At 39.8% G+C, this 18,239-nt stretch overlaps 1 protein-coding gene across 2 annotated transcripts in view; it reads left to right on the top strand.

The window, feature by feature from the left end:
* NSMCE2 (NSE2 (MMS21) homolog, SMC5-SMC6 complex SUMO ligase) overlaps positions 1 to 18,239 on the top strand; it is a 232,104-nt gene that overhangs the window by 11,237 nt on the left and 202,628 nt on the right. The gene's annotated exons all lie outside the window — the stretch shown is intronic.

Below are 18,239 nucleotides of genomic sequence, written 5' to 3'. Positions count from 1 at the left end.
AAGTGGGTGAAGAAAAGGGAGCTGGGAGAGCTGACTGTGGGCCGATACTATTAAATAAAGGTGCATGCAGTGAAAACCCCACGTGGCTCAGTGGTGAAGAACCTGGCCTGCCAATGCAGGAGACGCCGGTTCGATCCCTAGGTCTGGAAGATCTCCTGGAGAAGGAGATGACAACCCTCTCTAGTATTCTTGCCTGGGAAATCCCGTAGACGGAGGAGCCTGGCGGGCTATAGTACACAGGGTTGTAAAGAGTTGGACATGACCAAGAAGGCACGCAGACAGGCAAGGTGGTGAAAATCGCTGAGCTGGGTAGTCTTATCCTCACTCTATAGAGGGGGAAATGAGGCTCACTGAGTTGAAAAAACTTACAGCAGGGCACACATCTAAGTGACAGCTAGGGGATTTGAATTTAAAGCCACTTTGGCCTGATTTCAGCCCCTTGACCTAGATTTTCTGGTGCCACTTTCTCTTTCTGATGACCCTCAGTGGATGGCAGTAATTCTTACCAGCTGTTAGTGATGTCAGAGGCATTTTGGGGGTATATTTTCTCTTATCTCTTATTGCAGTACCTTTATATTTTATGCCATCGATATTAATGTCTGTGATGTTACCTATCGTATTTGAGGCTTGGTTTTGCATGGTTAGCTTTTCAAGAGTTGATTTTTTCTTTTAAGTGATAGGTTTGTCATTTAAGCCGTGGAGTAAAGGATGGTATATATTCTTAATTGTGACTCTGTGGACCAGTAGTCATGTTGGGCATATATCTCTTGATCCAGTTTTTTTACTTCAAGCATATAACTTTTAAATTGTAAATAAACTGATACTTATTAAAAATTAGGTTTTTTTTCCTCCCAAAGAAGAGCATAATATTAAGCTGAATTTAAGGGAATGCAAACAACTAAATGCATTGTGGAACTTCTCAATGAATCCCAGTTGTTTTAAGTTATTTAAAGTAACCAAGTTCTCCTCTAAGACGTACATAGAAAATAAACAGTTCAGCAAGGCTTCGTCAGACCTGCTTTTCTCTTGATTACTGTATAATATAGTTGCATCGGAGCAGATACAAACAGTGGACCTTTTTTGCAGTGTCTGTTATTATTAGGGAGTGTTATCATCAGTGTGTTCTCCATCATTCAGTCATGTCCGACTCTTTATAACCCCACTGTAGCACTGACTATAGCATGCCAGGCTCCTCTGTTCATGGAATTTTCCAGGCAATAATACTGGAGCAGGTTGCCATTCCCTTCTCCAAGGGATCTTCCCAACCCAGGGATGGAACCCATGTCTCTTGCATCTCCTGCATTGGTGGGTGGGTTCTTCACCACTCTGCCACTTGGGAAGCCCTTTGGTGACTCTTAATTTAAAAATCACCAGTGTTCTACCACCTTGGCTTTTCATGTGTTCCCTTTTTTCAGGTGGGCCCCCTTAAGAGGCCATAACCTGATATCCTGATAACAATTAATGCTTTTTCTTAAGGTGGCTCATGTGGTGAAGAATCTGCCTGCAATACAGGAGATCTGGATTTGATCCCTGGATTGGGAAGATCCCCTGGAGGAGGGAATTGCAACTGACTCCAGTGTTCTTGCCTTGAGAATTCCATGGACTAAGAAGCCTGGTGGCTACAGTGCATGAGATTGTAAAGAGCCTGAGCGACTAACACTTTGACTTTCTTGGGCTTGGCTTCCTTGGTAGCTCATCTAGTAAAGAATCCACCTGCAGTACAGGAGACCCCGATTTGAGTCATGGGTCGAGAAGATACGATGGAGAAGGAATAGTTTGCCCTCTCCAGTATTCTTGGGCTTCCCTGGTGGCTCAGCCAGTAAAGAATCCACCCACAGCGCGGGAGACCAGGGTTTGATCTCTGGGTTGGGAAGATCCCCTTGAAAAGGAAACAGCTACCCACTCCAGTATTCTGGCCTGGAGAATTCCATGTACTGTATAGTCCACAGGGTCGCGAAGAGTTGGACACGAGCAACTTTCACGTTCACTGTATTTTTGTTTTGTTATGTGTTTGGCCTTTCCTTTGAACTGGATTTGCTTGGAGCATAGACCTCAGGGTGCACTTAGGATATTTTCAGAGACTGGGACTATCAAATGTTGGATGGATATCAATGTGTTAGTAAATGGCTTTTAATGCAGTTCCTTAAATACAGATATTTAGATTCAAAATGCAGAAAACTAAATTGCTTTCCCCAATTAGAAATTGAGCACTTTTGTTCATTGTTGAACCTAATTTTTTAATACTTTGCACTTAATTTTTGTGTCAGGACTGATTAATCCAGTAGTGCTCAAACGTGGGAAGAATTACATTAGAGGGCTTGTTAAAACAGATGCCTGGGCCCCAGTACTAAAGTTTCAATAGGTCTAGGACAAGCTGATGTTGCTCCTCCATGGGCCAAGAGCCCTGGTCTAATCATTATTTGCCCTTTGACGGGAAGCATACACCACTAGGTGGCACCAGGACACTTGTTAATCAGGTCGCCATTGGGCCCTTGCTGTGTGTGTTGATTGCAGGTTCAAGATTGTTTAAAAGGTATAATCACTAAGTTACTGACATTTCATAACTTGGAACCCGAGTTATTCTGTATACCTAAGGATACAGAAAAATGTGTTGATTCTATCAGAACAACAGAAAGGTAGGGCTATTAAGGTTAAGGTCACCTCTTCCAGGAAGGAATGAGGACTATACCTCTCCTTTCCACTGGCTTTATTTCTGTTTATACAGGTTACTCAGTTCATTTACCAGAGATAGATGCTGGCCCTGTCACAAAATAGAAGAGTACATCTCATATTTATTACTTACCGTTCTACCTTAGTGAATCTTGTTGTTGTTGATAACATTTAAAAACCACTTTCAATTATATGTACTGTTCATACAAATATGAGCAGTAGGTACAACTCTATCGGTGGGCCAACTGTAGTGGGACAGTCTGGGGATGTTAGAAAGTGTGAAATGTGTTTTCCTTTCCTGTTGCCTTCCTTCCTTTTTAAGACCCACAGAGAGGAAAGTTTGGGCCGTCGCTGGCCTCACCTCACCTCATGTTACCGTGCACTCTCACTCCATAAATTTCCAGCCATTCCAACACCTCCAGATTCTCTTTCTTCCCTGACTCTAACAACCTGAGAGCTGCCGTGGTTTCTACACATGATGGAATGTGTGGAAATAATTGCTTGCTGTGCTCTCCTGTTTGCTAAGCTCTCCCATCCGCGTTGGGATGTTACTTTTTGAAACAGTAAATGAGTCATAGTTTAGTTTTTAAAACAGAGTTTGTATAGTACCTGAATACTGCCTGGGTTTTTCTAGATGCTGGAGAACAATCTTTGTGTTGATTCTCCTTTTTAAAAAATCTTTGAAGCAGAAGCATGGGTTTGGTTTCAAAGACCTAACAGGTATGAAAATGACTACTACAGAAAAAACCGAAATGGAGTCGCTCGATCAGATTTTAAAATCAGACTGGCACTTTATCATGTATCTTTGATCACCGAAAAGAATTAAGACTATTTTAATTTTAGGAAAAGGAGACAGTTCATAGTAGAAGTAGAACAGACTTTAGAATCATTTTTGAAATATCAGGTTCTTTTTAAAAGACATAAAAGTTTGTCTTTCAGTAAGAAAGGAGGTTTTATTAGATTGGTGATTAAAAGATGAAACCAATTTGATTATTCTACAGAAGATATTTATTATCCAGATCCATTTCTCCCTCTTTATCTACTTTACACCTGAAATTACGTATGTGTATGCTACATAAATGTAAAGTATTATTTATATGTAGCAGCACTGGTCAGTAAAAATATGTGAGCCACATGTTTAACTAAAAATTTTCTAGTATCCTCATTACAAAAAGCAAGAAAAAAGAGGAGGCAATAATTTTAGTAATATTTTATTTAATCTAATGTTGTCTAAAATATTATGTCAGCATATAATCAGTATGACAATTGAGTTAATTTTGCACCCACATTCCTTTGTTAGTCTGGACTAGCCATGTTTCAGATGCTTAATAGTTCCATGTTAGAAATGGCAGTTGTAATAGCAGCAAGTATAGAGGGCATTTCAGTTTTCAGTGACTCGCAGAGAAGGGCAGAAAATTGTGATGGTAGTTAAATCAGTTAGTTTTGCATATTTTTTAAAGTGGTTTTGGTGAGTATTCACATTAAACCAGTTAGTAAAATAATATATTATCTGTTGATTTTTTCTCTCTCTCTCTTTTTTTTTTTGAATCTTATTAGTCTTCTACCACTGGTGAGATTGGTATTTTAGGTTTTTCCCAAAATTGTTTAACTAGCTTAAAATTACTTACTTCTGCAGATCCTATTAATATTTGTTTCTGTTTGAAATGTCACATGCTGATTTGACTCCACACCTACAGTATTTTCATATTTTGTAGTTGATGTGTTAAATTAGTTTCTTGCTGGTGTTGAGCAAGCTCGAGAGGCTCAGCCTCTTAACTTCAGCAGCCAGAATATTCTGGTTGCTGTAAACCATTAGGCCTGTCAGCAATTGACCTTGGAAATGCTAATTTGCTTGTCCCTGGGTGCTGCTCCGGGCACTGGCTTTCTCTCTGTGGGTGGGAGTTATGAACCCAATTTGGAGAAGAACTAGAGGCCCTTGGGGCGAGTTCCAAAACAGATGTGCTTCTTGCTTCACTTTTGCATGTGACCAGCTCGCAAGAGGCATTCCTTGCATGAATTTCTTTAAAGGCATTTTTGAGTTGGCACTTTCGCCTAGACTGAAGTTGAGAGGAGGCTTCATTGCCATTTGGATCTGCGCTTCCCCTTATTCTAGCAGCATCTGGGCCGTAATGAGGTTGATTAAAAATGATCTCATTGCTGTTTCATTATTGCTGTTGATGGGATTTTACTTAGGATAACTAACCTAGCTTTCTTTTAATCCCCTCCCAGTTAATTGCTCTATTTTTTTATGGCTAAATAGTATTCTACTCTTTGGATATACACATCCTATGTGCACTGATAGACATCACATTGTGGTTATTAATAAATTGTTATTTCTATATTATTAAGAAATGCTGTTCTGCACATTTGATTTGCATTTCCCTGATGAGCAGTGATATGAAACTTCTTTTCATGTTCTTTCTGGACATTTGTGCATCTTCTTTGGAGAAATCTCTACTCACATCCATTGCCCATTTTGTATTGTATTTTGTATTGTATTATTTGTTTCTGAGTTGTAAGAGTTCTTTATGTTTTCTAGGTATCAGTCCATTATCAAATAAATGATTTGTAATTTTTTTCCCCATTCTGCACGTTGTCTTTTTATTTTCTTGATAGTAGTCTTTGAAGTGTAGAAGTTTATTTGATGAAGTGCAATTATCTGTTTTTTCTTTTGTTGTCTGTGGTTTTGATGTCATACCTAAGAATTCATTGCCAAATCTAAGGTCTTGCAAATTTATTCCTAGTTTTTTCCCGAGAGTTTTATAGCTCTAGCTATTATATTAAATTTTGAATGAATTTTGTATATGGTTTGAGTTAGTGGTCCAGTTTCATTCTTTCGCATGTAACTGTCCAGTTGTCCCAGCACTATTCCTTCTCCACTGAATAGTCTTGGTTCCTCTTTCTTGAAATTCAGTTGACCATTGGCATACTTGGTTATTTTTGGTATCTCAGTTAATTCTGTTCCATTGATAGAATTCTGTAGTCCTGTCCTTATGCCTGTACCTCAGTGTCTTGTAACTTTGTAGTAAGAGTTGAAGTTGGGAAGTATAGTCCTCCAACTTTGCTCTTCTTTTTCAAAATTGTTTTGGGTCTTTGGGGTCTCTTGTAATTCTATATGAATTTAAGGGTCAGCCTATCAGTTTCTACAAAGAAGACAGCTGGGATTCTGACGGGATTGCATTTATTTAGATCTTATTTAATTTCTGTCAACAGTGTTCTCAGAGCATTAGTTTTACATTTCTTTTGTTAATTTATTCTAAAGCATTTTATTCTTTTTGGTGCTATTGTAAATTGAATTATTTTCTTAATTTCATTTTCAAATTGTTCATTGCAAATTATGAAAATACAGTTGATTTTTATTTGTTGATCTTGTATCTCGCAACCTTGCTGAACGCACTTATTAGTTTATATGTATATATATGTATATTGTGTGTATATGTGTGTATTTTTAATGGATGTGGTACGATTTTCTTTATGCAAGATCATGTCATCTGTGAATAGAGATAGTTTTATGTCTTCCTTTCCAGTTTTTTTATTTCTTTTTCTTGCCTGATGCTAGAACCTGCAGTAAATGCTGTGTTGAATAGAAGTGGCAGAAACAGGCATCCTTGTTTAGGCAACCCCATGGACTCTAGCTCATCAGGCTCCTCTGTCCCTGGGATTTTCCAGGCAGGAATACTGGAGTGGGTTGCCATTTCCTTCTCCAGGGAATCTTCCTGACCCAGGGCTTGAACCCGCATCTCCTGCATTGGCATGTGGATTCTTTACGACTAAGCCATTTGGGAAGCACAACAGGCATCCTTATTGTGTTCCTTATCTTAGGACAGAAACATTCAGTGTTTTCATCATTAAGTGTGATCTTCTCTGGAGAGCTCCCTTCCTCCTGCAGTGTCCTCCAGCACTACCCCCATTGAGAAAGTTTAACATTCTGCTTGCTATAAGGAGAAATGCTTAAAGCAATTTCATTCATTACCACAGAGCATGTATAAAAAGATAAGCTCTGAGCTGGGAGAGGCAGTAAACTGATTAACTGGCACAGCACACAAATGAGTAAGTAGAATAAAACTTCCAAAGCGCTGTGAGGGTACAGTATGTACAGTAAACAATGGGGCACTGTGGGGTTAGTAGGAAGTTCTAGCTGAGGACCTTTAAGGGCAATTTCATGCAGAAGATGATGACCAAAAGATGAATGGTGGCTTCTGTAGAGTGGGAGAGGGTATCTCTGAGGAAAGCAAAGGTGAGAGGTGGTTCAGAGTTTGGTGTCAAGATCTCTGGAGGGTCAGGGGTTTTACCCTAACTGGACGCTATCAAGTTAGCCTGCCATGGTTGGATGGATGCTGGCAGAGGGCAGGAGACTCCTGAGTCTGAGACAAAGGCCTTTTCTGTGGTACATCAAGCCTTGTGAACCTAGGTCCTGTAGGTTCACTCCCAATCTGAGTCTTTTCAGGGTTGATAGGGAAGCGCTCCAGGGTGATACTGCAGTGGGCTTGTGTTGGAGTTGAGGAACCTTAAGCTTGGGGAACTCAGATGTTTTTAATAGGCAGTAAACCTGCCTGAGTTTTGCTCTGGAGTGAGACTCTTGCTCTGTCTTAGTCTTCCAAAGCTTTGTTCACTCTGCAAACATCCTCGAAAGATAGTCTGGGACAAAAGGGCAGTTCATGCTTCTGCACATTGTGCAGAGATGTGTGAGGCACATGAAGAATTGCGTCCCAATACCTGATAGATCCAGGGAGGTGCAAGTAGTTCACCTTGAAGACTAGCTGCAGTTTGGTCCTTTTCAGAGTTTTAGCACCATGTATTAGAGCTTTAGTACCATTACATCAAGATGATGTAGTACATTTCATCCTGCAGTAGTGAGGCCTCGGTTACTGCCACTTTCCTTCCTTCTTTTCCTTTTTGCCCAATAGGGCAGTAGAATACTTTGGTTGGCTAGGAGAATAATTTAGGACTTTTAAGAACCAGGTCTGAAAGTTAATAGCATGGAGACTTGAGGTTTTGGCTTCCTCATCTGTAAAATAGGGGATAATATTGTCCTTATAGCTAATGAGTGTTTGATTGTGGGCCCACGAACAGCTCCTTTATTCCCACCTTATTTAGGGTTGATGTGAGAATTGAATCATATGTATAAAATGCCCTCCACAATACTTGGCCCAAAGCACTCACATTTTATTGGTCAGTTACCTTTTTTTCCAAAATTTTGAACACATCCTTTCATTTATTTGTTTGCTTGTTTTACTGTCAGTTATAGTTTTTTATTCAGTCTCCAAACAGCTCCACAGAGCTGTTTTCATTAGATTTTTTTTTTAATTGAAGAATCATTGATTTACAGTGTTTTGTTAGTTTCAGGTCAATTACTTTTTGACCACTGCAGGTTAAAAAATGTTTTTGTTAATAGTTATTTGGGCCCTTTGCAGAGGGGAATGATCCTTTAGAGCTCTTGGTTGAGAATTAGTATTATATAAAGTAAATACTGTACAAATTTAATATTGTACAAATAGCCCTGAGTTAAAATGCAAGTTCTGTTATCTACTATCTGTGTAACTTTAAACCAGTTACTTCAGTTCTTTGAGCTGCTTTTTCTTTGTGGGTAAAATAGGGCCAATATCTCCTTTTCACAGTTGTTGGTAGTTTGAAACAGTTTATGCACTTTGTCATGCTTTTCACCTTGGCTTGTCAGCTTGTAAACACTTACCTTGATAATAAAGAGAATTAGTGAATAAATAGCTGTAAAGTATATACCTTCCCATTGGAATGAAGAATGACGCTGAGAAAATGTGTTGTGATGGCCAAGTGTATGTGGGGGAAGGGAATGAGGGGTGGGCATTATCTTCTCAGTAGGAACAAAATGACGTCTGTGATGGTTTCTGAAGCAGAAACGTGTTCTAGTTTCAGAAAAATTAGTATGGGATTTAATTTCAAGCACAGAGGATCAGAGCGCCTTTGGGACAGACTGAAATAGATATTTAAACCAGCTGCAAAAAAAGATTATACGGTCTGTTACACAGAAGATGCAGTTTTTGTTAGTGCTGTCTACTCTTAGAGCTTTCCAGAGATCTTGGGTTATTTTGGAGTTTGTTGAATTTCAAAGAATTACACTGTATCTGCCTTATTTTTCCAGGGTGCACTATGCACCTGTATTTAGATACTTAATAATTGGGAAGGAAAATACCAATAATAGTTTAGTAATGAACCTTACTAAATTCATATATCAAATCCCTAATAATACCCAGAAGCCTTCTCATAGATCCAGATGAACTCAGAGATTATCATGCGAGTCCAAGAGTTGTGTCACATGATTGACTGTGAAACAGTTTCTCTTCTTTATTCTTTTCCCTTTTGATTAACTGATGGCATGTTCCCGTAATTTCCCATTCATCCAGTTATTTAATGATATTAATATTTGCATTTTCACTCCAGTGATCTTGTTTTTGCTTCTCATCCTTACTGTTCTCACCAGTGGGGGAACTTTGCAAAACATAAGCAAAATCCTTCACATTTTAATAGTTAGAGCACAAGTGAAGCAGATGACTGCCTTGTGAACAGGGGTTTTAGTAAACTTTTGTTCTGTGTTTATTTAATGGATTTCATTGGTCCCAACCAATGAGCACCATGGGAATGGGTTTCTCAAGAACCTTTAGAAAGTATACTTGCCAAAATTTGAATTTCCCTGTTTAAGAGGTGACTGATTTAACTTCTCTTTTTCATTAAGACTGCATTTTAACTCTGGATCTGGGAAAGAAATGAAGTTTTAAGAGCTAGGATAGGTGCTCATACGTTTATTAGAGATTTGAGTATTATAATTGGTATTTGTTTTAATTCTCTGGCTATGATGTGGGAAGTGGTTTCCTAGGAATGAGCTGAAGGTAGACCAACCAGTCAGGAGACTGTTCGGTCCCAGGCATTAGGTAGTAGTGACTTGGACTAGAAAGGTGGTATGAGGTTGGTGAGAAGTAGACAGATTCATAAGAGACAAAGGCGGATAATTGATGACACTCAGTGATCTACTGAATGTGGAAATTGAGGGAAAAGGAAGAAGTCAGTGCTGATACTCGTTTCTGACTGAAGCATTCCCCATTAAGAGCCTGGTGTATTATTTTGCTATTTCTGTGGAACAGCTTACCAGAGACTTAGTGGCTTAAAACAACACACAGTCTTATTCTCTGACAGAGCTGAAGGTCAGAGGTCTGAAGTGGGTCTCCCTGGGCTAAAATCTCCGTGTCAGAAGGGCTGTGTTCCTTGATGGAGGCTCTGGGTGAGAGCTGTTCTCTTGCCTTTCTCAGCTCCTGGAGGCTGCTCACATTCCTTCCATCTTCCAGCATAGTGGTGGCCAGTCCGGTCTCTCTCATCCTGCGTCACTGTGACATTGACCCTCGTGCTCTCCTTCACTAATAGAGAGCCTCGTGATAATATTGTTAATAGGTGTACCCAGAGTAACCCAGGAGAATTTATCTCCCCTTCTCAAGGTCAGTTGATTAGCAACCTAAATTCCGTCTCTCCATGTAATGTACATACAGTTTCTGTGGATTAGGAAATGGAACCTTTTGCGGGGGGCGGAGGGCGCTTTATTCTGCCTACCACAAATGGGAACTCAAGGACTAGTGTTTTGGGGGAAATGAATTCAGCTTTAGATATGTCTCCAAGTGGAGATGACCACTAAGCAGTTGGTCTTTGAGTTCGGGGTCAAAAAGGTAAGTATTTGGGAATAGCCTACCCAAGGGAAATGAGGCCATGCAATGTGTATTTGTTACTTAGAATATGTGAAATGAACAGAGGGTCTGGGCCAGCATCCTGGGTTCTGGGTGAAGCTACAGACAGATGAGATAGAGGTGGGGCTGCCGGGGGATAGGAGCACATCTAGCAGGATTTGGTTTCAGGGAGGTGGTTCTATTTTCATCCAAAAAGAATGCTAAAGCATCTTTTTAAACCTCCTATTACAGATCAGGAAACTGAGGCCCAGAAAGACGAAATAACTTGTCTAAGTTGAACTAGTTAACACACGTACTTCTTGATTCCTTCTTCAGTTTGTCTGCCACACTGCATCCAAGTCCATTTAATCTTTTGAATTTGAAGATGGTGTTGAGAAAAGATTTCATGTGTGTGTGTTTCGTAGGTGTTCTGAATACCAAGAAAGTAAGTTGTAGTAATAATGTTATCTGGCTAGTCCCTTACTTACATGCAAGTAAAATTCTTTACACCAAATAGCAGTTAAGAATTATTTTTTTTTAATCATGTAGACTTTTCTAAATGCAGCTTCATCTCTTTTTGCAGTCTCCCTTTCTCCTCATTTGGTTGTTCTGTGCTCTCTGTCTCTCTCTTTTAAATAAACTTCTTATTTTGGAATAATATTAGTTTTACAGAAAGTTGTAGAAAACTCAAAGAGTTTCCATATACACTCACACAGATCCCCTATTTGTTGAAATCTTGCATTCCCATGGTACATTTGTCAGAACTAAAAAACAATAGTGGTACTTAACTATTGACTAAACCAAATGGTACACACCAGACTTTTCAGATTTCACTAATGTCTTTTTTCAAGACATTGTCCAAGATCCAGTCCCGGCTGTCACATTGCATTTAGTCACCATCTCTTTTGTCGCATCTTAGTCTGTTTCTTTTTTTCCCTATTTTTTTTTTTTTTTTTTGGTTTTTATAACCTTGACAACTTTGAGGAATCCTGGTTAGATATTCTGTAGAATGTCCCTGAATTTGGGTTTGTCGTAGTTAGAGTGAGATTATGTGGTTTTGGCAAGAAGACCGTGAAAGTCAAGAGCCCTTCTCATCACATGACACTAGGGGGTACACGCCATCAACATGATTTGCTGTGATACAGATTTTTGGCACCTGGCCCCAGGGGTGTTTATCAGATTTGTATACTGTAAAGTTACTTTTTTCTCCCTCTACATACTGTTCTTTGGAAACAAGTCATTAAATCTACCCACACAAGTGAGGAGAGTTAAGCTCCGCCTCTTAGAGGGACAAATATCAACATACACTATTGGGAATTCTTTTGTAAAGAATTGTATTACCCCTGTCCCAGTTCCTAAATCATCTGTTTCTCCAAGGCGTCTGGTTCCATTTATCAGAAATTGATATTTAGAAACTAAGATCTGGGCTCTAGGTATGCTTGTTGGTGGCACTAGTGGTAAAGAATCCGCCTGCCAGTGCAGGAGACTCGGGTTTGATCCCTCAGTTGGGAAGATCCCCTGGATGAGGCATAGCAACCCACTCCAGTATCCTTGCCTGGAGAATCCGATGGACAGAGGATGCTGGTAGGCTACAGTCCCTGGGGTCACAAGAGAGTCGGACACTACTGAAGCGACTTAGCATGCACCAGAATGTCACTGCTTCTAGGCCCTTTCCGCAGTCAGAGATAGGAAGTGTATGCATGTATACTAACAGATATGAACACATAGCTGTCATTGTTTCTGTATCTGTCCATCTGTATCTGCATTAAGGTATCCATGTGTTCATTCTGATGTCTTGAACTCTTATCCAGTATCACATGCTAAAATTGTAGTCTTCTTCCTTTGCTTATCTGTAACTTCCCTCTTCAACATTAAGAGACTTGGTTCCCGCTGTCCACCATCCAGATACTTTATTTTGTAAAGCAGATTCAGAATTGTTAGACCATACCTCCATGATGGACTTTATAAGCTAGCATACAGTGTTTATGTACAGTTCTTTTTGTCTTTAGTATTAACAGTTTTTAGTCAAAACACCATTCAGGGTTGCTTGAGTCAGCTCCTTTCCCCTCCAGCTTCCTTCAGTGAGCTTATGTCAGATATCTGTGATGCAGGTAAATTCCTCTGTCATAATCTACATTCCATCCCAGGATCCATCAGATCCCTGACTGTTGCTGTGTTGTGGTTCACGTTGTTTCGTATACATGAAGGTTTTGTGAGTTAAATTTGTATGGGTTTTGACATTCCAATCTCTGTCTGAAAATGTATACTATACTGAAGACATGTTTACTAGCAGCAGTGTTGGAAGTGTTATTCTGAGACCAAAACTGGGAATGAGACCATGGTCAGTTTTACAGGTCGGCAGTCAGGGTTAATGAATCTTCTGTGCTCAGAGGATGGGAAATAGTCCATGTATCAGGAACCTTCAGTCATCACATGTTTGGAGGGTTGGGGTTTAGAGGATTAGGCATATCTCAAATACAAGGTAAAGAGTGATATTATATCACTCAATCAGGACATAGATATTGGAACTTAAAAGTGATGGCAAATGAAATCTCCATAAAAGGACACAGGTGTATGTGGTACACACACAGCCAACAGGAGCAACGTGGAAGTAGCTGCAGTGAGTTCTGAAATGGAGAAATTGCTTGGGGAGTCTAAGTACTTGAAGGGAAAGGTTCTGTCTCTTTGAAACTCCTACAGAAATGTTTCTCAAACTGCCATCCTCAACAGCCTGTCATAGAAACAGCTGGGATGCTTATTTAAATTGCAGAATTAGAGTTCTAGAAGCCAAGCCCAGAATCTGTGTTTCAAAAAAGCAGCCCAAGTAGTTCTGATTCCTCCTGAAGTTTGAAAACTTCTGCCCCTTGTAGTGAGAGTGGGATGCCTTGAAGGAAGTAGCTGTACCCTTGTGTTTACTAAGTGAATTCCACGTATGTCTTCTGATCAGAAAGCTGATTTTGCAAATAATATTAGAAAAATACCTAATGCTTATTGAGTGTCCATTCCGTGCTGAGTGCTTTTAGTAGAGTAGCTTGTTTAGTTTCTGTGCAGAAGATACTGTTATTATCCTCTTAACAGAAGATTAATAAAATTAAGGTTTAGAAAGTTTGAATAACTTTGACAAATAATTCTTTACTGGTAGGTTCAATTCAAACCCAGGCATTCTACCCACAGAGCCCATGTTGTTAGTTACGTTTGAAATCTTTGCTTTTGGGGGTTCATGCCATGCATCTTTATAGCTTCATAGATAAATTAGCCCATCTAAGAAAGAAGAAGAGACTGTTAAAGTCACACTGCCGTTTTGGTGCTTCAACAACTAAAAGTTTACGTGTGTTCATATTTTATTGTTCATATTCAGCTCTCAAGGAAGCGGTGTTACAGTGATATTCCTGAACCCTAAGAAGAGGCATGTATCCTAGAACAATTTTAAAACTGTTAAATGATACTTAAAATAATATGACAGTGTCACATTAATGTAAAAGTACAGTACATGGAGCATAAGAGTAAGATCACAGATGTATAGACTTTTATACCTGAAATGGACTTTAAGATCATCAATTCCCTCTTAAAACAAGGGAACTGAGACCCAGAAGATGAAGTTATTAACTCCAAGTCTCTGAGCAAATTACCAAGAGACCCAGTTGTCCTGATTGAGTTCAAGATCATTTCTACTTTCGTTCTGTTTCTTAAGTATCTTTATGAAACAATTAAAAAATTTGTAACTGGAATTGTTTTTAAAATCCATTCCATTTAGTTGAACCTGATTAAAAGTTGCATAGATGTTCACTGGGGGATGACAATTTTTGGCTGAAATTAGAAGCAAATCTAGTAAATTTGGAAGGAAAGTTGGATACATTTACAAAAATAGATGTTTGAGTAAATGACTAGGATACTTAAGCAGGAAAGTTTGTTTTAAAACAAAGGCTTTTGTGGAAGGTATTATTTATGCAATCTTATATTCAGTTCTGGTTTTCTAGCCTTATAAAGTGGCCTAAAATAATTCAGGAGTATAAAAATAGGAAAACAGCTGGTTGAGTTCTAGATTTGTTGAAAACATAGATTTGAAGTAACAGTTCCTTTTTTGTCCTAAAATTCTTTGAATTCAGAAAGAATCTCAGAAAAAAGCAACTTACCATTTTAACGGTAAGACATCTATTAGAATAGTGCACCTCTGGGACTTCCCTGGTGGTCCAGTGGTTAAGACTCTGCGCTTCCACTGCCAGAGGTGTGGGTTCAATCCCTGGTCAGGGATCTGAGATCCTACGTGCTGCTCTGTGCAGCCAAAGATTTCTAAGAACAATGCCCCTCAAAGTTTCCTGGACTTCAGAATCCGCTTTGTGTACAGTGTTAATCACTCAGTTGTGTCCGACACTTTGCAGCCCCATGGACTGTAACCTGCCAGGCTGCTCTGTCCATGGAATTCTGCAGGCAAGAATACTGGAGTGGGTCGCCATGCCCTCTCCCAGGGATCTTCGTGACCCAGTGAAGCCGCCTTCACTGCTGAGCCACCAGGGCAGCCTGAGGACTTGTTAAAATGCAGGTTGCTGGTCCCCACCTCGGCATTTCCAGTTCAGCTAGTTATCTGGTGTCAGACCTGAGAGTTTGCGTTTCTAGCAAGTTTTCTGGGGAATTGCTGATGCTGCTTGTCAGGCAACCACACTTTGAGAACACTGAGTTCGAGAAAACGATTTATAATGAAAAGCAATCATATTCTGGTGAGGTAATTATAGACTAAAAGCTGGTTTCTTTGGTATCTGTTACATAAAAGATTTCTGTTGATTCATGTTTCCATACTTTACTAGTAAAACCATAATGATGACAGTGAGAGACATTAAAATGTTGTGAAGTCCCATCTGAGTCACTATGATAAAATTAAATTATATTAAATGTGGTTTAAATTATATGGTTAAATGTACTTTTTTGGTAATGTAGTTGTCTGAAAATTAGGAATTCGTGTGTGGAGTACATTAAGGGAATATTTAAATTTATTTATTTTGGGGTACACTGGGTCTTTGTTGCTTTGCTCGGGCTTTCTCTAGTTGCAGAGAGTGGGGACTTCTCATTGCAGTGGCTTCTCTTGTGGAGAATGGGCTCTAGGCACATGGGCTCTCAGTAGTTGTTACTCTTGGGCCCTTTCAGCAAGAGGACTCAATAGTTGTGGCACATGGGCTTCGTTGCTCTGAGCCATGTGGGATCTTCCTGGACCAGAGATCGAACCCATGTCCTCTGCATTGGCAGGTGTATTCTTATCCACTGTGCCATCAACAGTGTTTTAATTTGCATTTCCTGGATGACCAATACTGTCAAGTACCTTTTCATGTGCTTTTTTGGCGTGCACCTCTCGTGAAAGTGAAAGTTGCTTAGTTGTGTCCAACTCTTTGCAACCCCATGGACTATACAGTCCATTTAATTCTCCCGACCTACTGGAATTCTACCTACTGGAGTGGGTAGCCTTTCCCTTCTCCAGGGGATCTTCCCAACCAGGGATCGAACCCAGATCTCCTGCGTTGCAGGTGGATTCTTTACCAGCTGAGCCACAAGGGAAGCCCAAGAATACTGGAGTGGGTAGCCTATCCCTTCTCCAGCAGATCATTCCTAATTTTCAGACAACTACATTACCAGGAATCAAACTGGGGTCTCCTGCACTGCAGGCAGATTCTTTACTAACTGAGTTATTAGGGAAGTCATACCTCTCCTGAAGTGTCTATTCAAATATCGTTTCCAGTTGTTTGGTGCTGTTTTTCTTTGTTTGTTTTGAGAGTTCTTTTTATATTCTGAGTACAGTTCTTTATCAGATATATGATTTGTGAATATCTTCTCCCCATCTGCTCTCCTAGCATTATTGCAAGAGCAGAAGTTGTACATTTTGATGACTCCAGCTTATCCATTTGCTTCTTTATGGATTGTGCTTTTGGTTTTGTATCCAAGAAATCTTTGTCTAACCCAAGTTCACAAAAATTTTCTGTCTAATTTTTTCTAGAAGGTTTATGGTTTTGTTTTACATTTAAGTCTGCAATCCATTCTGATTAAATTTTTGTGTGTGGTGCAAGGTAGGAGGTGTACATCAAAGGTTTTGTTTTTTTCATTTTGCATGTGATAGACAGTTGTCCCAGCATCACTTGTTGAAATGACTATCCTTTCTCCATTTGTCTTCTTTGTCTGATCAGTTGTCCATAAATGTTGTGTATTGTTACTTCTTGTCTCTATTTTGTTCTTTTGGTCTGTCTTTATCCCAATACCATGCTATCCAGATTACTAAATCTTTATTACAAGTCTTGAGATTGGGTAGTGTCAGTCCTCCATCTTTGTCATTTTCACAGTTCTTTCAGCTGTTCTAGGTCCTTTGTATTTCCATATGAATTTTAGAATCAGTTTGTCAATTTCTACAAAAGGTCAGTTCAGTTCAGTCATTCAGTCATGTCTGACTCTTTGCAACCCCATGGACTGCAGCACACCAGGCTTCCCTGTCCATCACCAACTCCCAGAGCATGCTCAAACTGATGTCCATCAAGTCGGTGATGCCATCCAACTATCTCTTCCTCTGTTGTCCCCTTTTCCCCCTGCCTTCAGTCTTTCCCAGCATCAGGGTCTTTTCCAGTAAGTCAGTTCACATCAGGTGGCGAAAGGATTCAGCTTCATCATCAGTGCTTCCAATGAATATTCAGTACTGATTTCCTTTAGGATGAGCTGGTTCGATATCCTTGCAGTCCAAGGGACTCTCAAGAGTCTTCTCCAACACCACAGTTCAAAAGCATCAATTCTTTGGCACTCAGCTTTCTTGATGCTCCAACACTCACATCCACACAAGACTACTGGAAAAACCATAGCTTTAACTAGATGGACCTTTGTTGGGAAAGTAATATCTCTGCTTTTTAATATGCTGTCTAGGTTGGTCATAGCTTTTCTTCCAGAGCAAGCATCTTTTAATTTCATGGCTGCAGTCATCATCTGCAGTGATTTTTGGAGCTCAAGAAAATAGTCTGTCACTGTTTCCACTGTTTCCCCATCTATTTGCCATGAAGTGATCGGACCGGATGCCAGGATCTTAGTTTTTTGAATGTTGAGTTTTAAACCAGCTTTTTCACTCTCCTCTTTAACTTTCATCAAGAGACTCTTCAGTTCCTCTTCGCTTTCTGCCGTAAGGGTGGTGTCATTTGCATATCTGAGGTTATTGCTATTTCTTGCCGCAATCTTGATTCCAGCTTGTGCTTCATCCAGCCTGGCATTTCACATGATGTACTCCTCATATAAGTTAAATAAGCAGGGTGAGAATATATAGTCTTGATGTACTTCTTTCCTGATTTGGAACCAGTCCGTTGTTCCGTGTCTGGTTCTAACTGTTGCTTCTTGACCTGCATACAGATTTCTTAGGAGGCAGGTAAGGTGGTCTGGTATTCCCATCTCTTGAAGAATTTTCCACAGTTTGTCATGATCCACACAGTCAAAGGCTTTGACACAATCAATAAAGCAGAAGTAGATGTTTTTCTGGGACTCTCTTGCTTTTTCTGTGATCCAGCAGATGTTGGCCATTTGATCTATGGTTCCTCTGCCTTTTCTAAATCCAGTTTGAACATCTGGAAGTTCTCACTTCACATACTGTTGAAGCCTTGCTTGGAGAATTTTGCGCATTACTTTGCTAGTGTCTAAGATGAGTGCAATTGTACGGTAGTTTGAGCATTCTCTGGCATTGCCTTTCTTTGGGATTGGAATGAAAACTGACCTTTTCCAGTCCTTGGCTGCTGCTGAGTTTTCCAAATTGGCTGGCATACTGAGTGCAGCACTTTAACAGCATCATCTTTTAGGACTTGAAACAGCTCAACTGGAATTCCATCACCTCCACTTGCTTTGTTCATAGTGATGCTTCCTAAGCATCCTTGACTTTTA

The sequence above is a fragment of the Dama dama genome, chromosome 21 (assembly GCF_033118175.1).
Source record: "Dama dama isolate Ldn47 chromosome 21, ASM3311817v1, whole genome shotgun sequence".
NCBI lineage: Eukaryota > Metazoa > Chordata > Mammalia > Artiodactyla > Cervidae > Dama > Dama dama.
The sequence above is the reverse complement of the archived record's forward strand: the minus strand, read 5'-3'. Positions and strand labels throughout refer to the sequence as shown.